This window comes from Balaenoptera ricei, chromosome 3 (genome assembly GCF_028023285.1).
Source record: "Balaenoptera ricei isolate mBalRic1 chromosome 3, mBalRic1.hap2, whole genome shotgun sequence".
In the NCBI taxonomy this organism is placed as follows: domain Eukaryota; kingdom Metazoa; phylum Chordata; class Mammalia; order Artiodactyla; family Balaenopteridae; genus Balaenoptera; species Balaenoptera ricei.
In genome coordinates this window covers 177,853,251-177,879,663 of record NC_082641.1, presented here as the reverse complement: position 1 = coordinate 177,879,663, position 26,413 = coordinate 177,853,251, and the positions used below count along the sequence as shown (strand labels likewise).

The window sequence follows — 26,413 nt, the reverse complement described above, 5'->3', positions numbered from 1 at the left end:
CCTGGTGCACTGCCAGCAGGAAGGTAAAGTGGTGCTCCCTTTGGAAGAGTGTGTGAAAGTTCCTCAGAATGTTGACTACAGAGTAACTGCATGACCCATGTATCTCCCCTAGATGTATACCCAAAAGAAACGAAAATACACACTCACATAAAAACTCGTACGCCTATATCCACAGCAGCATCACTCACGATAGTCAAAAAGCGGAAACAACCCAAGTGTCCATCAACAGGTGAACGGATAAACCTATTGCGGCCCATCCATATAACAGAATGGTATCCAGCCACAGAAAGCAATGAAGCACTGACACATGTTACCACGTGGATGAACCTCAAAAACACGACGCTCCGTGAGAGAAGCCAGAGACAAAAGGCCATGCAGTGTGTGATTCCATTTACATGAAGCGTCAGACAGGCAAATCCACAGAGAGTGGCTTCATGGTTGCCAGGGGCTGGGGGAGGGGAACGTGGAGACTAACTGCAAATAGGGATGAGGTTTCCTTCTGGAATGATGAGACCGTCCTGGAACTAGAAAACTGTGATGACTGCACGACCCTGTGAATACGCTAAAACCCACCAAATTGGTGTGCTTTAAGAGGGTGAATTCTCTGGTATGTGAACTTCACCCCCGTTTTCTAAAGTGCCATCCATGGGAGAGAGAAAACCAGGAGCACGGGGAGCCAGTGGAGGTGTCTCAGCAGGGCACAGGTGAGCAAGGAGGGCAGGTCGGTCAGGCTGAGGAAGGAGGGGCAGGGCAGCTGAGCCCGCTCGCTGGCACTTCCCGGGCTGGCTTCTCTTTGCCCCTTCCTCCTGTGGTGGTGCACCAGGGCCCCGGCCGCCCCGCCATCCCTGGGCAGATGGCGCGTGGTGAGCGCGGTGAGCTGGTGATGCGGGGAGCGGGAGCCTGGCTGGCCACACGCCCGCTTCTGAACAAAGGGGACAGGAGTGAGGTCCTGCAGTTGCACTTGCGACGACTCTGTCCCCCCATCCAGGCCACAAAGGTAGAAGGTGCATCTGTCACGCGATGGAGCCGCAGACCCTGCCCTCCAGGAGCTGCCAGTCTGGGGCGGAGAAGACAAGTAAACAGGCCTTCTCGAGCCGACCCGACGCCACGGAGAGCGACCTGGCCCCTCCCCTGGCAGCCCCTGGCCCCAGGAAGAGTGGGTTTCTACCCCGCCCACCTGCACCAGACTTGGAAATCTGTCCCCCTGTGCAAGGTGCACAGTGACCTAGTCTGAGGTGATGAGATGAGGGAGGTCAGCCGAGGGAGGGCTTTCCTTTCCAAACCAAAAAAGTGCAAGAAAGTCTCAGCATTTCCCTTCTTCCTGCCGAACTGTGAGACGGTCCACGGTACACCTGCAGGCCAGCATCAGCCACGGCACAAGCGTGGAGGGAAGCCGAGAGCACCCCAGGCGGGCAGCCCTAGCACCACAGAGCTGCTGCCTCCCACTTCTCGTTAAGGAAGAGAAAGCAGCCCCCGGTAACCGCTGTTACGCCCCTACATGCGGCCAGTGCCCCTCCTCTGTGTCCACCCATATGGAGGCATTTGTCACACTGGGTGTGTGTCCCCACCAAGCTGGGAACCCCTGGAGGCAGCGGCTGTGGGGACTCCTGCCCTGCACCCCCCTCCCCGGGTGCTGGCCCTGGGGAGGCGCTCCATATTCGCCAAAAGAATGAAATGTGACCGCTGATAGGAGAGGGGCCTGACCCAACAGTGGGGGTGGGGAGCGGGCCAGGAAGCACCCGTGGAGGCTGTGACAGGCTTGGAGAACAGCTAGAGGGTGCAGAGAAGCGCCACAGGCCACAGCGTCCTCTCTGGGACCCCGAGAGTCCACGTGGCTGCAGCTGGCGGGGTGGACAGCAGTGGCAGCAGGGGACCCAGAGACAAGGGCCTTGGCCGCCACTGAGAGGGTGAGCCTCATGTTGGGGGCAGAGGGCTCTACGGGGGTTGAGGCTGGGGAAGAGAGAGCCCAGATCCGTGTGCTGGGGAACAAACAGCCTCTGGCTGGCAGAACGTCTGTCGAGACTGGGAGCAGGGCCTGGAACTGGCAAACAAAGGAGGCGGGAGGAAGCAAGCATTTGTCCCGCTTTCCCACTAGGTAAACACACAGACGATAAGCGGGGTAAATGGCACAAACGTATCCCGGCTACTACATGAAGAAGGAACAAGATTACCACCGATCTGTGACTCCTGACGGGTCGGTCACCCAGGCACTGTTTGTCAACCCTGCCAACATCACCAGCACGGACCACCTTCCCGGGAAGACCTCACCTCCAGATTCAAGTGCACATTGTCAGGGAAGACACAGATCAGGGGACTGTGCTAAATGCAGACACCACGGAGACGAAAGCAGCAACAAGGCAGACGGTACCAAACTCTACGGGACAAATGACGCAGCTTCTCCAACAAATAAAGTGCAAAGAAACCAAAAAAAAAAAAAAAAAGAAAAAGAAGGTAGAAGGAGAATCTATAGATTCAAAGAGACTTAGGAGACAACCCCCTGAACCACAATGTGTGGGTCCAGCCAAGATCCTGATTCAGACAGGAAAGAGCTTTAGGCTGGGGATCAAAAAATTGATAATTTGCAGGCGTGACACTGGTATTGTTATACTATTAAAAAGCTGCCCTGGGACTTCCTTGGTGGCGCGGTGGTTAAGAATCCACCTGCCAATGCAGGGGACACGGGTTTGAGCTCTGGTCTGGGAAGATCCCACATGCCGCTGAGCAGCTAAGCCCGTGTGCCGCAACTACTGAGCCTGCGCTCTGGAGCCCGTGCGCCACGATTACTGGGCCCGTGAGCCGCAACTACTGAAGCCCGTCCGCCTAGAGCCTGTGCTCTGCAACAAGAGAAGCCACCGCAATGAGAAACCTGCGCACCACAACGAAGAGTAGCCCCCGCTCACAGCAACTAGAGAAAGCCCGCGCACAGCAACGAAGACCCAACGTAGCCAAAAGTAAATTGATTTTTTTAAAAAAAGCAAGAAAAAATAAAAAGCAACCCTTATCTTTTAGAGGCACAGTCTGAAACGCTGACACGTGAAATGATGATGCCTGGGATTTGCTCCAAGAGGACGCAGGCAGGGGGTGGCAGGCCACAGACAGCTCCCAGGGGCCCGTCCCAGCACCCCGTCTACTCCTGCAGGTGCTTCCAACTTTCCCCAGTCGCCTTCCGAGTGGACACAGGGCAGTGAGGCTACAGGCTAGGAGGAGGAACTCGGCTGAGGGCACCTGTGTGTCAGCAAGGGGAGGTCAGCAGACAGCTGGCTGTCCCCCTTGCAGGGCACAGGGTCAGGCTGGGCCTGGGGCTTGTCTCTCCTGCACAAGGCCTGCCCTCCCGAGCCTCGGCTTCCTCACCTGTAAGGTGGGAGGGTGAGCTACAGCCACAGGGCTCAGCTCTGTGCCATCAAGAAACGGAAACCACTGTTTTCACCAGGAAGAAGCGGAGGCTTGACGAGCGCACGTGGAGGTGCAGCCCATACACGGGACCCCCGCGGCTCAGAACCAGGCCTTCCTCTTGCCTCTACCCTCTCTGGGTGACACCCCCCCGCCTGCCGCCCCCCCCCCAGCCTGGTGGTGCAGCTGCAAGGCTGGTCCAGCCACTCCCCCAGTCCCTGGCCCCTCAGCCAGCCCCTCCTCGTCTCCTCTGGACCACTCGCTGCCCCCACCACCCAGCTGCTTCTGCTGCAGCCTCCTCTCAACCCCATGGCGTTTGAACCGGCTCCTGGCTCATCCCCAACCCACTCCTTTAAAGCCCGCCAATGGCTTCCCTCCGAGGGCCTCCTCTGACCATGATCCCCAATCACAGCCTTCGTCACGGTCCACAGGACGCATGTCTGTTTTCTGTCCACCCACCCTCTGGACAAAGGGACCCCTTCTGTTCCTATGGGGCAGCGCTGAGCAAGCACCCATCTCTGCGGAATGTGCCCACGTACTCGTCTGTCCTACAGGAACTTCACGGGTGCCCGCCATGTGCCCACAGCAGGACCAGGGCTGAGGAGGGTCTCCAGCGTCCTGAAGCCCTCAGGGCAGCAGCGATGCTGACGTGCCGCCGACTGCTCTGTAAGTAACTCCGTGGAGCGTCCCTGAGGCCAGGCACTCTTCCAAGCACAGGTGCTCTTACTGTCCCCATTTCACAGATGAATAAACTGAACCAGAGGCAGAGCACACGCCCGGTGCCAAGAGGCCGGTCAGCGGGGAGCCAGGACGCCCTCCAGGCAGGCGGTATCCTCTGGAACCCCGGGCTCTTGGAGCGGTTCTCACACCCACACAAACCAAACAGGGCAACGCGCTGGTCCGAGACAGCGCCCAGGAGGAGTTCTCTGGGATGCCCAGGTGAGCGGTGAGGAGCAGAGCCAGGGGGCGGCATGTGGGCTGGGCAGGGGCCTCCCCCAGCACCCAGCATGTGCCCCAGCGCACACTGATGATCAGAGCTCCCTCGGGACAAGACCTGGGGCCTGAGAGGCTTAGGAACTTCCAAGAGGGTGGCGGACCACTTCCTGCCCAGCCCCCAGGACATCAGCCTCCTGAGAAAGCCAAGAGGCAGGCAGCACCATGGCACCCCAAGAGCCAGCAGCACCTAGGTGAGGGGTGGCCAAGTTCAAGGTGTGCAGGGCAGCAATCCCAAGAGTAACTAACATCCTTAGTCATTCCAGTGGGACCCCTGGACCCTCGGGATCCCGAGGCCGGCCTCAGGGGTTCTCAGGCCAGGCCCTGGGCCACTGGCCACAGGCCAGCATCTCTCTCCAGCCCCAGCAAACTAAGATGCGGAGGAACTGGCCAAACTGGTGTCAGCGCCCAAAGCCAGCAGCACACACACCTGTCCACAGCACGGGGAGTGCGGGCCATGGGGCCCGTCCAGGCCAACAGCCCCCAGCCCTGGGCCAGCTGACTGCAGCTCTGCATTGGGCCCCGTCCACCACCTCAGAAACCACCCCCAGGGCCATCTCCAGGGCCCCACTTTGTTGCAGCTGGCAGGGCTGGCCCGGAGGACCCCCAGGTCAAATGGAAGACTCCCGCAGCCTCACTAGCCGAGGAGGACCCCTGGTTCCTGAGGACCCTGGGGCTGTTTCCTCTGCCCTCACTGGTCCCTCACCTGTTCAACGTTCCCTGTGAGAGGCCCCGGGGTTCGCATATGCTGAGCTTAAAGGACAACCAGGTAAACCTGAATCTGACCATGGCTCTAGACCTAACTGGCAGTTTACAGGGCTGCAGTCAGCAACATCCCTATGGGACCACAATACACCTGAAAATGCTTTGCAAGGGAGAGAAAGGGAGAGAGATGGAGAGAAAAAAGATTTAAAGAAGCTTAAGAGACACAGCAATTAGTAGCAATGTACTGACTTTATTTGAATCCTGATGTGAACAAATTATTTAAAATATATATACGTGAGACAGGGAAACTCTGATATTATTGGATATTTGACAGTATTAAAGAATTATTGATTTATTAATTTCTAGATTTGATAATACTGTTTTAGGTTTCGTTTTGTTTTTAAAGAGTCTTATCTTTTATAGACATGGGCTGAAACATTTACAGAGTAAACCAAATAGGATGCCTAGCACCTGATTCAAGACACGCTGGGTTACACAGCAGAGACGAACACACAAGGACACTCCAGTAGAGGTGTGAAAAAGAAAGAAAGAAGAAGAAAAAAGACACGCTGGGTTACACAGCAGAGACGAACGCACAAGGACACTCCAGTAGAGGTGTGAAAAAGAAAGAAAGAAGAAGAAAAAAGACACGCTGGGTTACACAGCAGAGACGAACACAGACGGACACTCCAGTAGAGGTGTGAAAAAGAAAGAAAGAAGAAGAAAAAAGACACGCTGGGTTATACAGCAGAGACGAACACACAATGACACTCCAGTAGAGGTGTGAAAAAGAAAGAAAGAAGAAAAAAAAAGACACGCTGGGTTATACAGCAGAAACGAACACACAATGACACTCCAGTAGAGGTGTGAAAAAGAAAGAAGAAGAAAAAAGACACGCTGGGTTACACAGCAGAGACGAACGCACAAGGACACTCCAGTAGAGGTGTGAAAAAGAAAGAAAGAAGAAGAAAAAAGACACGCTGGGTTACACAGCAGAGACGAACGCACAAGGACACTCCAGTAGAGGTGTGAAAAAGAAAGAAAGAAGAAGAAAAAAGACACGCTGGGTTACACAGCAGAGACGAACACACAAGGACACTCCAGTAGAGGTGTGAAAAAGAAAGAAAGAAGAAGAAAAAAGACACGCTGGGTTACACAGCAGAGACGAACACACAAGGACACTCCAGTAGAGGTGTGAAAAAGAAAGAAAAAAGACATGCTGGGAGCAGAGATGAGAACAGGCCCGCCTGCAGGTGAGTAAGTGCTGAAGCTGGGTGGTGGGTGCTACGTGGTGGTTTGCTCTGCTGCCCTCTCTACTTCTGCATCTATTTCTTGGTTTTCTATATTTAAAAGTTTAAATATACACGCCTGGCCCCCCCAGCCTTCCCCCCAGCTCTGCATTCGAGCATCTACTGACTACCTATGTGGGCTGCCTGTATCCTAGTACTGGGGACAAGGGTGCAGGCAGGCCCGGGGCCACCCTCCCACCGTCCCCAAGATCCTCCGTGGCCGCAGGTTTATGTCTCCCCCGCCCCCCGGCCCCACGTGCCGCCCTGCCGCCAGCACCCCTGCCAGCCCTCCCTGCGGTCAGGCGCCAGGCGGCAGGTTTTACTCAGCGCCTTATTTCATCCTCCAAAAGCTCTGAGAGTTAGTCACTGCTCTCACCGCCCCTCGGGCAAGGAAACTGAGGTTTCGTGGCATTTAATCATCTGCCAACGCCACACGGAACCAATAAAGGCCGGACACCGGGTCGGCACACCACAGCCTCGGGCGTGTGCAGACCCCGCGCTTCTGTGCTCTCAGCTCCTCCGGCCTGGCCCACGGGTCCCCAGCCCAGGCCGACCAGAACGGGGCTTCCAGGCGGCAGGAGAGAACTGCGGACGGCCAGGGAGAGACAGCGAGGGAAGCAACGCCTGAAATCCCACTGCCAGGATCGAGCCTACCCGCCTAGTAAACAAGTGTTCGGGGAGGGCCACTGAGGCAGCCTGCAGGAGTGACGGTGGCCCTCAGCTGGGGAGGGCAGGTCCATGATGGCTGGTCTAAGCTGAGGGGCTCGCCAAGCAGACAGCACGAAGAACTCGGCAGAGCTGCGGGTACTGACACAGCAGGGTCCACAGATATTTAGTTTGGAATTGCATCTCTCTTTCTCCCTCCCCGCCCCCCACTCACTCACACACATACACACAGAAGATGATGTTGTTTCTGGAAGGCGACTTACAGTGGTGACAGTGGCCACTTCAAGGAAACAGGCTGGAAAGGAGACCCGGATTCCTCGCAGCCTCCACATATCACCTTTGCACTTAGAAGTAAGAGAAGAACTTTAAAAAAGCGTTAAGGAAAGCAGTGCAATGTGGGCTGAAAACCGTGGGCTTTGGGGTCTGAGACCTCCTGGGTGTCACACTGCTGCCTTGCTGTGTGACACCGGACCTGCCACTCCGCCTCTCTGAGCCTCGGTGAGAGGAGGAAATAAACCCCCAGGGTTCTGGGTGCACAAGGGAAGGCAGGAGGAGCGGCTGTGGCCGGCTGGCAGCACGGCATGGGCAGCAGCTGCCGGGTGGCCCAGGAGGCCAGGAGGCCGCCCCGCGGGTGACCTCAGGGCCTGCCAGGGCCGGGTGCAGGGGGCACAGTCACTGCAGTGCTGCAGGAGACAGCCAGAGAGGCAAACCACCGCGACGCCAGTCAGGACGGCCCGGCTGGAGGTCAGGGGTGCCAGGGACATTCTCTTTCCTTGAAAATGTAACTCTGACATCTGAACATAATGGTGCACGCCCACTGAGGGAAGCTCAGACAGAACACAGTGACCCAGGGGTCAGACTCCGGAGCCCACTGGCTCCTGCACTTGCTGGGGACATCGAGCAGGTGACATCATGCAGGTGACACCACCAGTTCCTGCCCCGGCTTCCTCACCTGTGAAATGAAGTAACAGACCCCAACAATGCTGGTCGCCATTCCCCAAGGACGTGGACAAGCTCCAAGCCCCGCTGCCCGTGGAGGAAAGCAAGAGTAAAGCCACAAATGCAGGACAGGAGGAAAGCGCACTGCTCTAGAGCAAAGCCTCACTCACACACGGATGTAAAACCCGCGGGGGAACGGCTGGAGACACACACACCACCACTCACCCCTTAGGAGCAAAGACGCTGGGGACGGAGGCATGGAAAGGGAAGAGTCTCGCTTTTTTTTCCTGCTCTGCATGCTTCAGCGTTGTCTGAATTTTCGGTAACCTACATCCTGAATATATCAGTGTACTGATAAGCAATTAGAAATTAAAACAAGGCAGCAGAAAGGCGAAGACTACAATTTAAAGAGCTTTGTATGGAAACAAATACTTTTATGCCTAAAGTTAGCTTCTATTATCTGGAGCCCTAACAATGGTTAGGCCCCAAGCGAACACCAAAAAGGGTGAGAAAGGAGCCAGCAATACAAACACACACGTAAAATGGCAATCTGACAAGGAAACCTGGACCAAAACAGACAAAAAAGAAGAAAGGACGAGGCGTCCTGGGACGAGCCCATGAGTGTGCTTGGAGCCCAAGGGGACCCAGGCTTCGCTGGTCTCCTCCCTGGACCTCACTGCCCCCCATCTAAGGCCCCCCCCCCATCCCCAGTGCTGTCAAGACAAAGAGACACAAGAACCAGGTATGCACAAACGCGGCTCACCTCTCAACCTGGGACTGAGGTTGCCTGAGCCGAAGCTCCATCCAAGAGAGCACCAGGGCTGATGCGGACAAGCCCCCTCCCACTGCCTGCGCCCCCCTCACTTTGGGGGGTGACAGTGCAAACGGCTCGGTCACACAAGTGGGTCAGGTCGCACCTCTTCTGTCGCTCATTCGCTCTTTCAAGGCATGTCTCTGCGGGGCTCCGCACCCACCCTCCAGGAAATACAGGTGCTTCTGGGGCCCCACGCGGAGGAGCAGAGGGATGCTACGGGGAAAGACGAACCGAGGCACAGCTGGCCGCCATCCACGCGGCCTGCCACACCTTGGCAGCCCCTGACCTTTTCCTTGGTCTCCTCCCACCATGTCCCCTTTGTCCTGGCTCCTTGGGGATCCACCAGCGAGGCCGACCCCCCCCCGTTGCTTCGACCAGCAATCGTCCCCAGCGCAGAGCAGCCGCCAGCAGCCGCGCCGCAGAGGGCTGCCCGCCCCCTCAACCCAGCAAGGCCCCAGAGAGCCTGGGAGCCGAGGGGGTGTGCCGGGAGGGCGGTCCCACCAGGGCTGAGGGCCTAATCGCTCAAGACCCACTCTCACCCGCCGTCTCAACCCACACTGAGGGCAAGTGGGGAAAGCCTGACCGGCTGCCACCAGCAAGCCAGGCACCCAGAGCCGCTTCTGCCCGGGGGGCGGGGGAGCTGAGGACGTGGGGGCCAGAGCACCGCCCACAACATGTCGCCGGTTGAGCAACGCTGCCCACGCCGTCGTCCCCCCAGCACAAGTCAGCGGGAATGTCAAAGACGAGGACTCTGAGGGTTTCCGGCTCAGAAGCCGGCCTCGCTGTTTCAACTTACTTTAAAACAAACAAACAAAAAATTATTTCTGAATAAAGCCACGCAAACTTCCTAATAAAACGTACCAAGACACCCTTTCTGTGACTTCAGCTAACGGCATCTGAGAAAAGTCACGGAAAGTCAGGGATGGTGAGCACTCAGTGTCCAGTAACAGCTCGCTGCGGGGCGGGAGTGCAGGGCAGGGAGGACGTCTCATATTAGCAGAAAACCACCAGAGTACACTTCTTCACGTTTTACGTTTCTGAAAATCGGGCTGTGTCCTGAAGTCAGCAGGCACCCATGATGTGTTCTCTTTCTCCTCCCGAAGTGTGTCGTTAAGTGGACGGTACATCTCACAATGAAGAGGGGCAGAGACCAGAGGAAACGGGGCCAAGGTCAGCTTCGGGGAAGTTTTCGCAGCCCAAACGGCCCAGCTGAGGGCTCCACACCCATGTGTGCCCAGGCCAGCGTTCACTCCCTAACAGACGTCCGCAGGGCACAGGCGAGGGCCGCCGGCCCGATGTGGGATATGACAGAGCAGGAGTCTCTGAACTCAGACGACCTCTCATCCCCACCCTGCCACTGACCCTCTTCTCTCCTCTTGGTCTCACCAATCGCTCCAAGCCAGAAACTCAGGACTAAGGGGCAACCAGCTTTAATTTGCAAAAGAAAAAACTGAGATCAGCTCGTCCGCACCTGCTCTCACCCAAGACCAAGCCCCCAAGCCCCCCTTCATGTGGATACTTCAGGGCCCCTGAGCCCTAGACACCGACCCTGCTTCCCCAGGACACGGACAAGTACTTCTCGCTTGTCAGCCACTGAGTTACTCCCAGGAAGGCCTGGGCCAGGTCTGCCAGTCATGTGACCGTGCTGCCACCAGACAACCTGGGACAGGCCCGGGAGAGGCGCCTCACCGCGGAGTCTGAGGCCAAGGCCACAAGATCTCGCAACCCAAGAGGCAGATGGACCCAGAGGGGTCAGAGGGATCGACCCCTCGCTGAGGGTCTAGAGCACACCCACCTGCCACGCACGGGCCTGAGGGGCCTTTTACACAGCGAGCGTGACCGCATCACACACAAGCGGGCTGATCTCTCCAATGCTCCCCAACGCGCTTACCCCTCCCACCCCGGCCTGCCTTTGAACCCACGTGTCCCCAACCCTCACCAGGAAGGGTGTCTTCCCATCCGCTGTGTCCCGCGGGCTCCCACCCACCCGCAAGGCTCTGAGTAAGCCTGGCTTCCTAAGGGAAACCTTTCTCGGCACCTCCCCCTTCACTTCTCAGCGGGTCCCTGTAACGCGCTGGCAGCACCCACGTCCCGGCTTCAGAGCACTGAGGACTGGTGCTGACCTCGCTGCCCTCATCCCTGCTTGTCCAGCGCCTCTTGCCCTGTCGGTCTGGGCGCTCCACCAGACGTGGGACCGGATCTGCTTTGGTCCTCATTGTGTCCTAGACTCGGTAAATATCTGCTGCTTGAATAAATCAATGAAACTGCAGCAAAAACAAAACAAAACAAAAACACCCCAAAAACAGGAGAAAAGCAATTCCCCCATCTCACTGTAAATAAATAAACTTTTCTAAAAACCCTCAACTGCAAAGAATAAATGACAATGGCATTGCCTTCTAGATACCATCTTCCTACAGGCAATTTCCTTCTGCCTCTTTAAACAGCTGTTTCCCAACACGCTGCCAGTGGGTGGGCTGCAAAAACAAACTCATGGGTTTTTAGATTCCCTTTGCCAGACCCAAAGCACAAGCCATTAAAGAAAAAACAATGATAAACTGGACTATCAAAACATAAAACTTTTGCTGGGCAAAAGATACTGTTAAAGAGAATGAAAAGACAAACCACAGTCTTGGAGAAAATATTTATAAATCATGTACCAGATAAAGAACTTGTATCCAGAGTATATAAAGAACTATTCAAACTCAACAATAAGAAAAAAACTAACCCAATTTAAAAAAAAAAAAAAAAAAGACAAAAATTCTGAAGTCACTTCACTTCTACAAAGAAAATATATGAGTTGCAAATAAATACATGAAAAGATGCTCAAGTGTTATCAGCCATCAGGGAAATGCAAATCAGAATCTAATGAGACACTACTTCACGCCCACCAGGATGGCTGTAATCAGAGAGACAGAAAGTGTGGGCCAGGATGTGGGGACACTGGAACCTCGGACGTTGTTGGTGGGAAGGTAAAATGGGGCAGCTGCTGTGCCACACAGTCTGGCAGCCACTCAGAAAGTTAAACACAGCATTGCCGAAAGACCCAGCGATGCCATTCTTAGGTATATGCCCAAGAGAAATGAAAACATATAGGCTCAGAAAAACTTGTTCACAAAACAGCGAATAGGTGGAAACACCCCAAACGCCCAACAGCTGATGAATGGATACACAAAAGGTGATCCACTCTGAATGGAATATATTCAGCCATAAGAAGGAATGAAGCATGACACATGCTACAACGTGGATGAACCTTGAAAACATTACACTAAATAAAAGAAGCCAGTCACAAAAGGCCACAGAGTGTGTGATTTCATTTATGTGAAACATCCAGAACAGGCAAATCCACAGAGACAGAGAGCGGATTAGTGGTTGCCAGGGGCTGGCAGAGGCAGGAATGGGGAGTGGCTGCTAATGGGGATGGGGTTTCTTTTGGGGTGATGGAAATGGTCTGGAATTAGTGGTGATGGTTGCACTGTATGTTTTTAGCTCTGAATATGCTAAAAACCAACGAAATGTACACGTTAAATGGATGAATTATATTGTATATAAATTATATCTCAATAAAGCTATTGAAGAGAGCTACCACTATCTGCCCATTAGAAAGGCAAAATGGGGGACTTCCCTGGCAGTCCAGTGGTTAGGACTTTGCCTTCTAAAGCAGGGGGTGTGGGTTTGATCCTGGTCAGGGAGCTAAGATCCCACATGCCTCCCGGCCAAAAAACCAAAACATAAAAAAGAAGCAATATTGTAACAAATTCAATAAAGACTTTTTAAAAAAAAAAAAGGCAAAAAGAAGACAACAGAGCTTATCAAGCGCTGGCGAGAACACAGGGCAGCAAGACCCTCCTCCACTGCTGGCGAGGGTGCCAAGTGGCAGCCACTTCAGATGGCAGTGGGCAGTTCTCATAACGTTCCACCTACCTGTACCGTGTCACCCGGCAACCCCCCTCCTGGGTATTTACCCAAGGGGACTGAAAACTTACATCCACACAAAAACCTGTCTGCAAACGTTTAGGGCAACTTTCTTCATAATCACCAAAAACTGGAAACAACCCAGATGTCCTTCAACCAGCAAATGGATAAACAAATGCAGCATTATCCACACAATAAAGAGGAATGAACTATTCATTCATGTGACAACACGGATGAATCTTAAGTGCATCTCACTAAGTGAAAGAAACCAGACACAAAGGGCTACATATTGTAGGAGTCTATTTATGTGACATTCTGGAAAAGGCAAAACTCTAAGGATGGAAAACAGATGAGTGTTTCTGAGGGACTGAGGGTGGGGGGAGGAGCTGACTTCAAAGGGACAGCGGGAGGGGGTCTGGGGAGGAGCGAAGGGTTCTGTGTGGTGACGCTGGGGTGGATGCAGGACTCGATCATGTCAAAACCCAGAATGAACTTCACTGAAGACAAACTAAAATGGTGATAATAATAATAACCAGATGGGTGGGGAAAGGGAACCCCAGACAGAGCACAGACAATGACTAATGAATCCAACTGTATACACACGAATGACACAACCATACAAGCAACGATGGAGGAAAGGAGCTGTCACAAAGAACTTTTAACTGGATCCTGGAAGGCTGAAGACAAAAACTGCATGCAGACACCGTTACTTTACTTCTCGCAGGAATATGGCTTAGAGATTCTGAAACTACTTTCCAGATACACTAAGGTTAAACAAATAAGCAACTACATTGCAGGTAAGGAGAGCCAGGTGTCTCCCTTCAGAGAAATGAGTTAAAATCAGCAAGGGTGGGGGTGAGGGGTGTTAGAGGGAACTCAGTGGTGCTGGACCGGAGGTGGAGGCAGAGGCATGAACTGCTGTTTACTTTTGTGTTTACGTATACAGACAGCAGAGGGATGAGCACAGGCAGGGCCTAAAAGCAGTGACGCCCCAGGAGCAACGAACACGCTTTGCTCCCAGATCTTGGTTTTTAAATACCCTTCTCTAATAAAAGGGACCAAGGCTCCTTGGATAAAGGGCTGATTCTAGGGCTGGTGCAGGGGAAAAAACCAAGATGAGCTTGGAGCACCTTGTGGTGCCAGAAAGTGAGGAAGCACCCCAAAAACCACAGGAACATGATGAAAAGGCCCAGGGGCCAACCTGAGGGAGTGCCCACCCACCAGAGTGAGAACAATTTGAACCACCAAACAAATGACGATAGGTCTGGATTATAACCCCCCAAAAACCCCACTAACATTCATGAATCCATACTGATATAAATAAAGGGCTGAATAAATAAATAAATGCAGAAGGGACGACTACCTTACAGAACAATTCCAGCTAATAAATGTAGAAGGAATGAGTGAAATGGAAATCACCATAGAACACACTAATGGATGCCAAAACTAGTGGATGAAGCTTGAAAAAGAAACAAGTGATCTGCATAGTTTCAAAGTATCTCCCCCAAATAGATATTAGTTACTGTGGTGTCTTTAACTTTGCCCACCAGGGTGTGGAGCTTAATTTTTCTGCCCTTGAGTGAGGGCTGGCCATAAGCGACTGGCTTCTAACAGTATGGAAAGGGACAGTAATTTCACAGGAGAGACTGGCAGATGCCCCTTAACCAGATCAAGGTAACAACCGTAGTAATAAGTCAAGTTGGTATCAGGTCCACCCTACTATGATGTAACGATGGGGGTGGGGCACGGGGTGGGGGGGCGGTAGGGTGGGCTCCTCACCTCTGTGGTCTTCTTACCAAAACCTATAACCCCAGTCTAATCATGAAAAAACAAACCCAAGTTGGGGAGCATTCTTCAAAACGCCTAGCTACTATATTTCAAAAACATCAAGGTCATGAAAGACAAGACTAAGAAATTGTCACAGATGGAAGGAGGCAAAAAAAGAGACACAACCACTAAATGCAAGGTAGGGTCCTGGATGGATTCCAGAACAGAAATGGGGAAATCCAAATGAAGCCTATTAACAGGAAGTACTGTACCAATGTTAATGTCTTTGTTTTGATCACGTACGGTGCTCATGTAAGATGTTAACATTAGGGGCAGCTGGATGTGGGGTATATAGGAACTCTCTGTATGATCTTTGCAACTCTTCTGTGTTTCTAAAGTTATTTCAGACTTAAAAGTTAAAAAAAAATTCGTGACGATGAGCCAGTCCATCCTGGTTGGGTTGCTCAAGACACCTTTATGCACATTTGGAGCAACTTGGGTTTGCAAAGCTACCTCTTTGACTGTGAACATTATGGAACCTAAAGACATATCAAGTCCTTCCAATAAAATCTAGTGTCCAAACTGAGATGTGCAGAAAGTGTAAAGCCAAATTTCAAAGACTTAGTATTTTTAAAAAGGAATGTAAAATAGCTTGCTAATATTAAAATACTGACTACACATGTTGAAATGTTAATATTTTGGACATATTGGGTTAAATAAGTTACAGTACTAAAATTAATTTCACCTCTTTCTTGTAACCTTTTTTAATGTGGCCACTAAAAAGTTTCGAGTTACATACGTGGCTTACATATTTCTACTGGACAGCCAGGGCACAAGATATAATTCACTTGTTGGAACAAGAAGGGCTTCAAGGACCTCGGGACACTTCTGGGACAACGAACAGATATCAAGGGAGCATTTCAGCAAGCCTCTGTTCATTTAATTGGTCCTGGGATACTTTACTCGTCCTGGACACGCTGCCTGGTCCAGGCATGCTCTCTCAGGCCACAACCAACACCCCAGATCACTTTCCAAAGGAACAACTTAGCCACAGCTCATAGGGTTTTCTGGGTCACATGTGATCAGAGGGTGACCATCTGGATCCCCCTGGATGAGCTCAAGCTCCCAACCCAGAGAAGTTCACATCACACATTCATTCTGCCCAGCAAATTCTGTCAGCATCTAAAAAGGGGCACCTATCCAGGATTCCCAAAGAACTCTTACAACTCAACAACCAAAAAAACTACCCAATTCAAAAATGGGCAAAGGACATGAACAGACATGTCTTCAAAGACGATATACAAATGGCCAAAAAGCACATGAAAAGATGCTCGGCAACGTTAGGCACTAGGGAAATGCAAATCAAAACCACAATGAGATGCACTTCACACCCACTAGAGACTGTGTGAGGGTTATAGGAGCTATTAGGTAAAATGCCTAACACAGCCCCTGGCCTATTATCATTCAATACTTTTCTCCCAAGTATAAAATTATCTGAGGTGTAACAATATTATAAGTAATACTGCTCAATATTTATTACATCTCCATAAGTGTAGAAGAAGCATATGACAAAATTCAACACTTGTTTGTGATAAAAACGCTCAACGAACTAGAAATAGAAGCCACAGATGAAAAGCCCACAGCAAACATCACACTCAACAGTGAAAGACTGAAAGCTTTCCTCCAAGATCAGGAACAAGGCAAGGATGCCCGCTTTCACCACTTTTATACAACACCTAGGAAGTAATAGCCAGAGCATTAGGCAAGAAAAAGAAAAAAAAAAGGAAGAAAAGAAAAGAGAGGCATACAAATTGGAAAGGAGGAAGTAAAATTACCTCTTATTGAAGATGACATAATTTTACACGTAGAAAATCCTAGATTACACACAGACACACACACACAGATACAAAACTGTTAGAACTAATAAATTAGCAAAGTTAAAAGATACAAAATCAACACACACAAAAAAATCAGCTGCAGTTCTATACACTAACAACGAACAATGTGAAAAGGAAATTAAGAAAACAATTCCACCTACAACAGCATCAAAAAGAATAAAATACTTAGAGATTAACCAAGGAAGTAAAGATTTGTACAATGAAAACTATAAAACATTGCCGAAAGAAATTAGACATAAATGAAAAAATATTCCATGCTCATGAATTCAGAAGACTTTGTATCGTTAAAATGTCAAAGTACCTAAAGTAATCTAGGGATTCAGTGCAATCCCGATCAAAATACCATTGACATTTTTTTTTTTTTGCAGAAATATAAAAATCTACCCTAAAATTCATATGGAGCCTCAAGGGACCTCAAATAGCCAAAAAAATCTTTAAAAATAAGAATAAACTTGGAAAACTCACACTTCCTGACTTCAAAATTTACTACAAAATAGGGAGCCCAGAAATAAACCCACACATTTATGGTCAATTAATCTATGACAAAGGAGGGAAGCATATACAATGGAGAGAAGACAGTCTCTTCAATTAAGTGATGCTGGGAAAACTGGACAGCTACACGTGAAAGAATGAAATTAGAGCGTTCTCTAACACCACATACAAAAATAAACTCAAAATGGATTAAAGACCTAAATGTAAGACTGTAAACCATAAAACTCCTGGAGGAAAACATAAGCTGAACACTCTTTAACATAAATTATAGCAATAATTTTTTGATGTCTCCTGAAGCAAAGGAAATAATAGCAAAACTAAACAAATGGGACCTAATTAAACTTAAAAGCTATTGCACAACAAAGGAAGCCATCGACAAAACAAAAAGACAATCTACTGAATGGGAGAAGATATTTGCAAAGGATATGACTGATAAGGTGTTAATAGCCAAAATACATAAATAGCTCATACCACTCAACATCAGAAAAACAAACAACTCAATTAAAAAATGGGCAGAAGACCTGAGTGGACATTTTTCCAAAGGGGACACGCAGATGGCCAACAGGCACAGGAAAAGATGCTCAACAACATTAATCATCAGAGAAACGCAAATTAAAACCACAATGAGATAGCACCTCACCCGTCAGAATGGCTATCATCAAAAAGAATGCAAATAACAAATGTTGGCAACAATGTGGAGAAAAGGGAACACTTGTGCACTGTTGGTGGGAATGTACTTGGTACAGCCGCTGTGGAAAACAGAATGGAGGTTTCCTAAAAAACTAAAAATAGAACTTCCATATGACCCAGCAATTCCACTCCTGGGTATATATCTGAAAAAAAATAAAAACACTAATTTGAAAAGATACGGCAGCAGTATTTACAACTGCCAAGATACGGAAGCAACCTAAGTGTCCATCAACAGACGAATGGATAAAGAAGATGTGGTATATACATACACACACACACACACACCACAGAATACTACTTAACCATAAAAAAGAATAAAATTTTGCCATTTGCAACAACATGGATGGACTTGGAGGGTATTATGCTAAATGAAATAAGACAAACACTGTATGATACTACTCATATGTGAAATCTGAAAAATAAAACAAACTAGTGAATATAACAAAAAGGAAACAGATTCACAGATATAGAGAACAAACTAGTGGTTACCAGTAAGGAGAGTGAAGAGGAGAGGGGCAAGATAGGGGTGGGGGTTAAGAGGTACAAAACAAGCTATGAAGATACATTATACAGCACAGGAAAAATAGCCAATACTTTATAATAACTATAAATGGAGTGTAACCTTTAAAAATTGTGAATCATTATGTTGTACACTTGTAACTTATTTAATATTGTACATCAACTATACTTCAATTAAAAAAAAATTTTTTTTTTTTGGGCTTCCCTGGTGGCGCAGTGGTTGAGAGTCTGCCTGCCAATGCAGGGGACGCAGGTTCGAGCCCTGGTCTGGGAAGATCCCACATGCCGCGGAGCGACTCGGCCCGTGAGCCACAATTGCTGAGCCTGCGTGTCTGGAGCCTGTGCTCCGCAGCAAGAGAGGCCGCGATGGTGAGAGGCCCGCGCACCGCGATGAAGAGTGGCCCCCACTTGCCGCAACTAGAGAAAGCCCTCGCACAGAAACGAAGACCCAACACAGCCATACATACATACATACATACATACATAAAAAGAATGTAAGCAGACAAGAATAGCATTAAAAAAATAAAAAATAAAAAAAAATAAAAAAAAAAAAAAAAAAAAAAAATTTTTTTTAAACACTACAAAGCTATGGTAATTGAAACAGTGTGGTACTGGTCATAAAGACAGATATACAGACCAATGAAGTAGACTAGAAAGTCCAGAAATAAACCCTCATATATGTGGTCAAATGATTTTCAACAGGGCATCAAGACCATTCAACAGGAAAATGACAGTCTTCTCAACAAATGGTGTTAGGAAAACTGGATATCTACGTCCAAAAGAACGAAGTTCAACCCTTACCTAACACCATATCCAAAAATTCATTCAATATGGACCAAACACCTAAATGTAAGAGCCAAAGCTATAAAATTCTTAGAAGAAAACATAGGGCAAAAGCTTCACAATACTGGATTTGATAATGATTTCTTGGATATGACACCAAAGGTACAGGCAAGAAAAGGAGAAACAGACAAATCGGACTTCATGAAAATTAAAAATGTTTATTCATCAAAGTACATGACCAACAGAGTGAAAAGGCAACCTACAGAAAGGAAGAAAATACTTACAAATCATATATGTGATAATGGATTATTACCCAAAATATATAGAGAACTCCTAAAACTCAACAACAAAACAAAACCAAACAACCCAATTCAAAAATAGGCAAAGGACTCAAATAGATATTTTTCCAAAGAAGATATACAAATGCCCAATAAGCACATGAAAAGATGCTCAACATCACTAATCGTTAGAAGCAGCAAATCAAAACCACAATGAAGGAATTCCCGGGCGGTCCAGTGGTTAGGACGTGGTGCATTCATGGCCGAGGGCCTGGGTTCAATCCCTGGTCGGGGAACTAAGATCCCACGAGCCGTGCAGCGTGGCCAACAACAACAATAACAACCACAACCACAACCACAAGGAGATACCACCTCACACATTACTACTGATGCTATCAAAAAAAAAAAAAAAAGAGAGAGAGAGAGAAAGCAACAAGTGTTGACAAGGATGTGGAGAAACTGGAACCCTTGTGTACTGTTGGTGAGAATGTAAAATGGTACAGCTGCTGTGGAAAACAGCATGATAGTTCCTCAAAATACTAAAATAGATTTACTATATATATAATCCAGCAATTCTACTTCTGGGTATGTATCCAAAAGAACTGAAAGCCCACGACACAGTAAATCAACTATACTTCAATAAAAAAATTAAAAGAATTGAAAGCATGGTCTCAAAGAGATTATTTGTAAACTCATGTTCACAGCAGCATTATTCCCAGTAGCTAAAACACAGAAGCAACCCAAGTGTCCAAGACAGATGAATGGATAAGCAAAATGTGGTATATCCATACAACGGAATATTGTTCCGCCTTAAAAAGGAATGAAACAATGACACACACTACAATGTGGATGAACCTTGAAAACGTTGCGAATACAAAAGACAAATATTGTATGATTTCACTCACATGAAGTACCCATAATAAGGAAATTCACAGAGACAGAAAGTAGAATAGAGGACTGAGGGTAGGAGAGGTTATTATTTAATTGGTACAGTTTTATTTGGGATGATCAAAAAGTTCTGGAAACAGACAGCAGTGATGGCTGCACAACAATGTGCATATTCTTTTTTTTTTTTTTACTTTTTTGGTGAATTTTTTATTGTGATAAAATATACGTAACATAATACTTAACATTTTCAAGTGTACAATTCAGTGGCGTTAAGTATATTCATGATGTTGTGCAACCACTGTCACTATCCATTTCCAGAAATTTCTCATCATCCGAAACGAAAACTCTGTACCCATTAAACAATAATTCCCCCAGTCCCTGGTAACCACTATTCTACTTTCTGTCTCTGTGAATTTGCCTATTCTAGATACTTTAAACAAGTGGAAGAACATAATATTTGGCCTTTTGTGTCTGGCTTATTTCACATCGTGTGTATTCTTAATGCCACTGAATTACACATCTAAAAATGGCTAAAATGATAAATACTATGTTACAGACACAGATACACCACAAACCACACATGACAAAATCAAGCTGAACTACATCAAAATCAAGAACTTCTGCTCTTTACAGGACGCTAAGAGACTGAGAGACTGAAAAGACAAGCCATAGATGAAGAAAATACCTGCAAAAGGAAGGTTTGATAAAGGACTGATATCCGGAATATCACTATTATACACTCAATATATTATACACTCAATAGTAAGAAAATAGACATCCCAATTTTTAAAAATGGTCAGACACTCTGAACAGACACCTCATCAAAGAAGTTAAAGGCAAATAAGCTATGAAAATACGCTCAATGCCATAAGTCATTAGGGAAAAGTCCAGAACCAGATGGTTTCACCGGTAAACGCTACCAAACATTCTAAGAATTAACAACAATGCTACTCAAACTCTTCCAAAAATAGAAGAGGAAGGAACACTGCTTATCACATTCTATGAAGTCAGTATTATTACCCTGATACCACAGCCAGACAAAAATACCAAAAGAAAACTACTGATCAATATTCCTTGTGAATATAAAATTCTCAAAAAAATACTAGCAAACCAAATCCAACAGCATATTAAAAAAGATTATACACATAACCAAGTGGAAATTTATCCCAGGAATGCAGGAATGGTTCAATCATTGTAATATACCACATTAATAAAATAAAGGAAAAAAACCCACATGATTATCTCAACAGAGGCAGAAAAAGTGTTTGAAAAAATGTTATGCCCTTTCATGAAAACACTCAGTAAAATAGGAATAAAAGGGGACTTCCTTAACCTGATAGAGGGCATTTATGAAAAAAACCACTGCTAACATCATACTTGGTGGTAGAAGACTGAACATTTTCCCTCAAAGATCAGGAACAAAGTAAGAAAGACCACTTTCATCGTTACTATTCAAGACTGTACTGAAGCCCTAGCCAGATCAATGAGGCAAGAAGAAGAAAAAAGGCATCCAAACTGAGAAGAAAAAAGTAAAACTATCTCCATTTGCACGTATCTTTTATGTAGAAAATCCCAAAGAAGCCACAAAAAATTACTAAAGATAATAAACAGATTCAGTAAAGTTGCAGGGTACAAGATCAACACACATAAAAATCAGTTACGTTTCTATATACCAGCAATGAACATTCCAAAAGGAAATTAAGGAAACAATTCCATTTACAATAGCATGCAACAGAGTAAAATATCTAGGAATAAATTTAACCAAGAAAGTAAAATACTTGTACACTGCAAAGTACAAAATGTTTCTGAAAGAAATTAAAGAAGACCTAATCAAACGGAAAGACATCCCATGTTCTTGGATTGGAAGACTTCAATATTGTTACGATGGAAATGTCTCCAAAGTATTTACAGATTCAATGCAATCTGTATCAAAATTTCAGTGGTCTTTTCTGCAAAAATGGAAAAGCCAAGTGTCAAATTCATATGTAATCCCAAGAGGCCCACGAAAACCAAAACCATATTAAAAAAACAAACAAAAACCCCCACAAAGTTGGAGGACCCACATATCCTGATTTCAAAACTTTCTACAAAACTACAGTAATCAAAACAGTATGGTACTAGTATAAGGACAGACATAAAGACCAATGGAATAGAATTGAGAGTCCAGAAATAAAACCAACCATACACGGCCAACTGATATTCAACAAGGATGCTAAAGCCACTCCACGGGGGAAAACAATCTCTTCAACAAATGGTGCGGGGATAACGGAACGATCACATGCAGAAGAATGAAGTTAGACCCTACACCTCATCCCACACACAAAAATTAACTCAAAATGGGTCAACTATCTAAATATAAGAACTAAAACTATAAAACTAGTACAGGGAAACATAGGGGTAAATCTTTATGACCTCAGATTTGGCAATGGAGTCTGAGATTTGACACCAAAAGTGTAATGGAAGAAGAAAAGTAGATAACTTGAGCTTCATAAAAATTAAAAACTTCTGTGTATCAAAGAACATTATCAGAATGTGATAAAAACCCAAAGAATGGCAGAAAACATTTGCAGATCACACATCCAGTAAGAGTTTAATACCCAGAATATATTAAAAACGCTTACAACTTAACAAATTAAAAAAATAAATATTAAAAAAATGGGCGAAAGATGTATACAGCCATTTCTCCAAAGAAGATACATAAATGGCCAACAGCAGGTGAGATGTTCAACACCACTGTCATTAAGGAAATTCAAATCAAAACCTCAACGTGCTACCACTTCACACCCACTACGATGGCTACCATAAAACAAAAATAGGAAATAACAGGCACTATTGAGGATGGGGAGAAATAGGAACCCTCCTACATTGCTGGTGGGAATATGTAGAGAAGAGTTTGACAGGTCCTCAAAAAAGTTAAACACAGAATTATCACATGACCCAGCAATTCCACTCCTAGGCATACGCTCCACAGAACTGGAGACTGGAACGCAAACATGTACACGTCCACGCACGTCCACAGCAGCATGAGTCACAGCAGCGAGTAGGCGGAAACAGACCAGACGTCTACAGATGAGTGGATAAACAAACTGTGGCACAGTGGATCTTCAATATTCGTGCGCTCCCTGTTTCTGTATTCAGCTACTCACTAAAATTACCTATAAACCCGAAATCAGTCCACGTGGCTTTCATGTCCACTGGTAGACAGGCACCGAGTGGTGAGAAAGGAGCTGGCTGCAGGCTCGTCCCCGGCTGCTGTGAAACAAGCTGCCCGGCCTTCCTGTGCAGTTCTCACACTGAACGAGTGGCCTTCTCACCATGTATGTAGTGCCATTTTTACCAAATTTTTGTGCTTCTGCCATCTGAAATGGCCCCAAGCACAGTGCTGAAGTGCTGTCTAGGGTTCCCAAGCCCAGGAGGGCTGTGATGTGCCTTACAGAGAAAATATGTCTGCTGGACAAGCTTGGTTCAGGCATGAATGATGGTGCTTGGGCTGTGAGTTCAATGTTAATGAATCAACAGTGTACAGTAAATAAGGAGGCTTCAAACAGAAGCACTCAGGAAACAAGGTTATGTATCCATCAGTTGACAAAACTGTGACCAGAGGCTTGCAGGAACTTAACCCTTTAGGCCCCCTCTAGCAACCGTTCAGTTTTCACTCACTCAATGTTCCTGGTGACCTTACAGAGCATAACTATTTCGAGTAACGAGAATCGACTGTATATACGTGTGTATCTCCATACAGTGGAATATTTCATTCAGCCATAAAAAGGAATGAAGTACTGGCACATGCTACAACTTGAATGAACCTTGAAAACACTATGCTAAGTGAAAGAAGCCACACACAAAAAGACACATGTTGTATGATTCGTTTTGTATGAAATATCCAGAATAGGCAAATCCACAGACGGAAAGCAGATTAGAGGCTCCCAGAAGATGAGGGTCGGGGGGACGGGGAGATGAAAAATTTGAAACTAGAGAGGCAGTGGCTGCATAACATTATGAATGCATTAAATGCCACTGAACTGTACACTGTAAAACGCTTACCTGCACGTTACGTGAATTTCACCTCAATAAAAATTTTATTTTACAATTGTGGCATCATAGAAAGATATTTGGCGTTTGTACTCAGTTCCCGGTCTTGGAATTTCCTGAGTGACGGGGTGACAGGAGCGTCTTTTGTTCTAACGAGGCGGCTCTTGGTGGGTCCCTAGATGGTTTCAGGATGGGGCTGGTCCCCAGAAAGACCAAGTCTTGATTAGAAGCTCATCCCCCTCTCCCGACCACCAAGCTCCGGGGAGGGGGAGGGCTGGAGATTGAGTCAGTCAGCAGTGGCCAATGACCGACTCATGCCTACACAACGAAGCTTCCATAAAACCCCTAAACACGGGGTTCGGAGACCTCAGGGAGGACAGGTGAGCGTGGAAGTGCCAGGAGGGCGGTGCGTGGAAGGAGAGGCCCCAGAAGCCCGCCCCTGCCCACATCGGGCCCCCTGCCTCTCTCCCACCTGGCTGTTCCTGAATTACATCCCATATAGTAAACCGGAAACAGGGAGTAAAATGCTGACCGGAGTTTTGTGAGCTGTTCTAGCAAATTCCGGAACCTGAGGGGGTTGTGGGAACCCCCGATGGATAGCTGATCCGTCAGAAGTACAGGAGGCGCAGCGCAGACCTGTGGCTGTTGTCTGAACCGGGGACAGCCCTGTGGGGCTGACCCCTGACCTGCAGGTCTGCGCTAATTCGAGTGGCTAGTGTCAGAAGCGAACTGAACTGCTGGACACTCCAATGGTGCCTGGAGAATCAGAGCCGGAAGAGAGGTGCTGGGAAGGACACCGTGCATTTGGAGTCAGAAGCATGTGAGTAAAAACCGCTCAACGGATGTCCCCGGTGGCGCAGTGGCTAAGACTCCGCGCTCCCAATGCAGGGGGCCCGGGTTCCACCCCTGGTCAGGGAACTAGGTCCCACATGCCGCAACTAATAGCCCGCGTGCGGCAACTAAAGATCCCACATGCCACAACTAAGACCCAGCGCAGCCGCATAAATAAATAAATAAAATTTTAAAAAGTATTAAAAAAAAGAAGACACACGGAGATTACTTTTATTAAGTCAGACAGACCCACCCCCACACCGCTTCTTTTTTTCGCTTGGGGGAAAGGAGGGCTTTATCTGTAAAAGAACATCCTGCCAACAGGTCAAACGGAACGTGGCCTCAGGTAAGTTTTAGCGCCAAACACCACATAACACAGAATTTCTCCATTTCACAGCCAGTGCCAGTGAGGCTAGAACGCCTCACGCTCACACGAGAAAACATCCCGCGTCTGAGAAAGTGTCCTTTCTGCTCTGGGTGCAGATCCACCCCACCGTCCGGAGAGGCCACACGTCATCCTGGGGCCTGAAGGCCTCAGAGGCTGCCTGCTCCACTCACCCCGCTCACCCAGGCGGACCCAGCAGTGACATCAACGACACACGTGGATGAAGCCCTTACTCCGTGCTGGGTACTGGGCCACACGCTCTACCTTCCATCACTCCGAATCTTCCCAACAGCCTGAGAAGCAGACACAATTAGGAACCCATCTCGTGGACAGAGAAACTGGGGCCAAGAGAAGTGGGCTGTCCACAGTTGCTCCACCTCTTCTCAGCAGGACAAAGATCAGCTCACCTTACTGACAGCTGAACAGTGAGGCAGGGCTGACACCCAACGGCAGCCCTTGCCTATGGCAGGGGGGGAAAGTCACCAGCAGACGCTCTCACCATGTCCCTGGTTCACACGCATCCCACGCCTGCAGAAGCTGCTTTTGCCATGAACCGGCACTCACTTTTCCACACACGTCCCTCAACAGGGACCCACATTTAGACAACATCTGTATGACACGATACCTAAAACAATACTGTCCCTGTCACCCAGACGCAAGTAAACAACAGACGTCATTCATAAGGAGCTGTCAGCCCGGGTCACGCCTGTCGCGGGTATTGAAGCACTGGGTGCGCGTGCGCGAACACACGCTCTGCTGGGCCACAGCCCAGCTCCGCCAATCATGGGGCAGCACCGCCCACACGACGGGGCATCCAGGCGCCCCTTCATCCAGACGGGAGATGACCGTGCTCCGGGGCCTGTCCGGGTACTAGGTAATAAGCACCGCTCAGCAGAGGGCCTGGCACAGCACACGCACCCCACAGGACCTGTGACGGGACCCGCACCCCCTCCCGCGATGGGCCTTGCAGCGCAGGGCTGCCCGCTACAGCCCTGAGGGCAACGCCCCCACCAGGAACAGAGGAGTCTAGTAACGGGACGCAGGGCATAGGAGAGCACCCAGCACTTATCCTGAGAAAGGGCTCCCAGGGCCACGCCGGACCCAGCGCCCAACCCTGCAGATACCGAGGCACCCGCGGCTCA

The 26,413-nt window shown here is 48.2% G+C and overlaps 1 protein-coding gene across 2 annotated transcripts in view; it reads right to left on the bottom strand.

Moving 5' to 3' along the window:
• MLLT1 (MLLT1 super elongation complex subunit) overlaps window positions 1–26,413 on the bottom strand; it is a 64,808-nt gene that overhangs the window by 18,977 nt on the left and 19,418 nt on the right. The gene's annotated exons all lie outside the window — the stretch shown is intronic.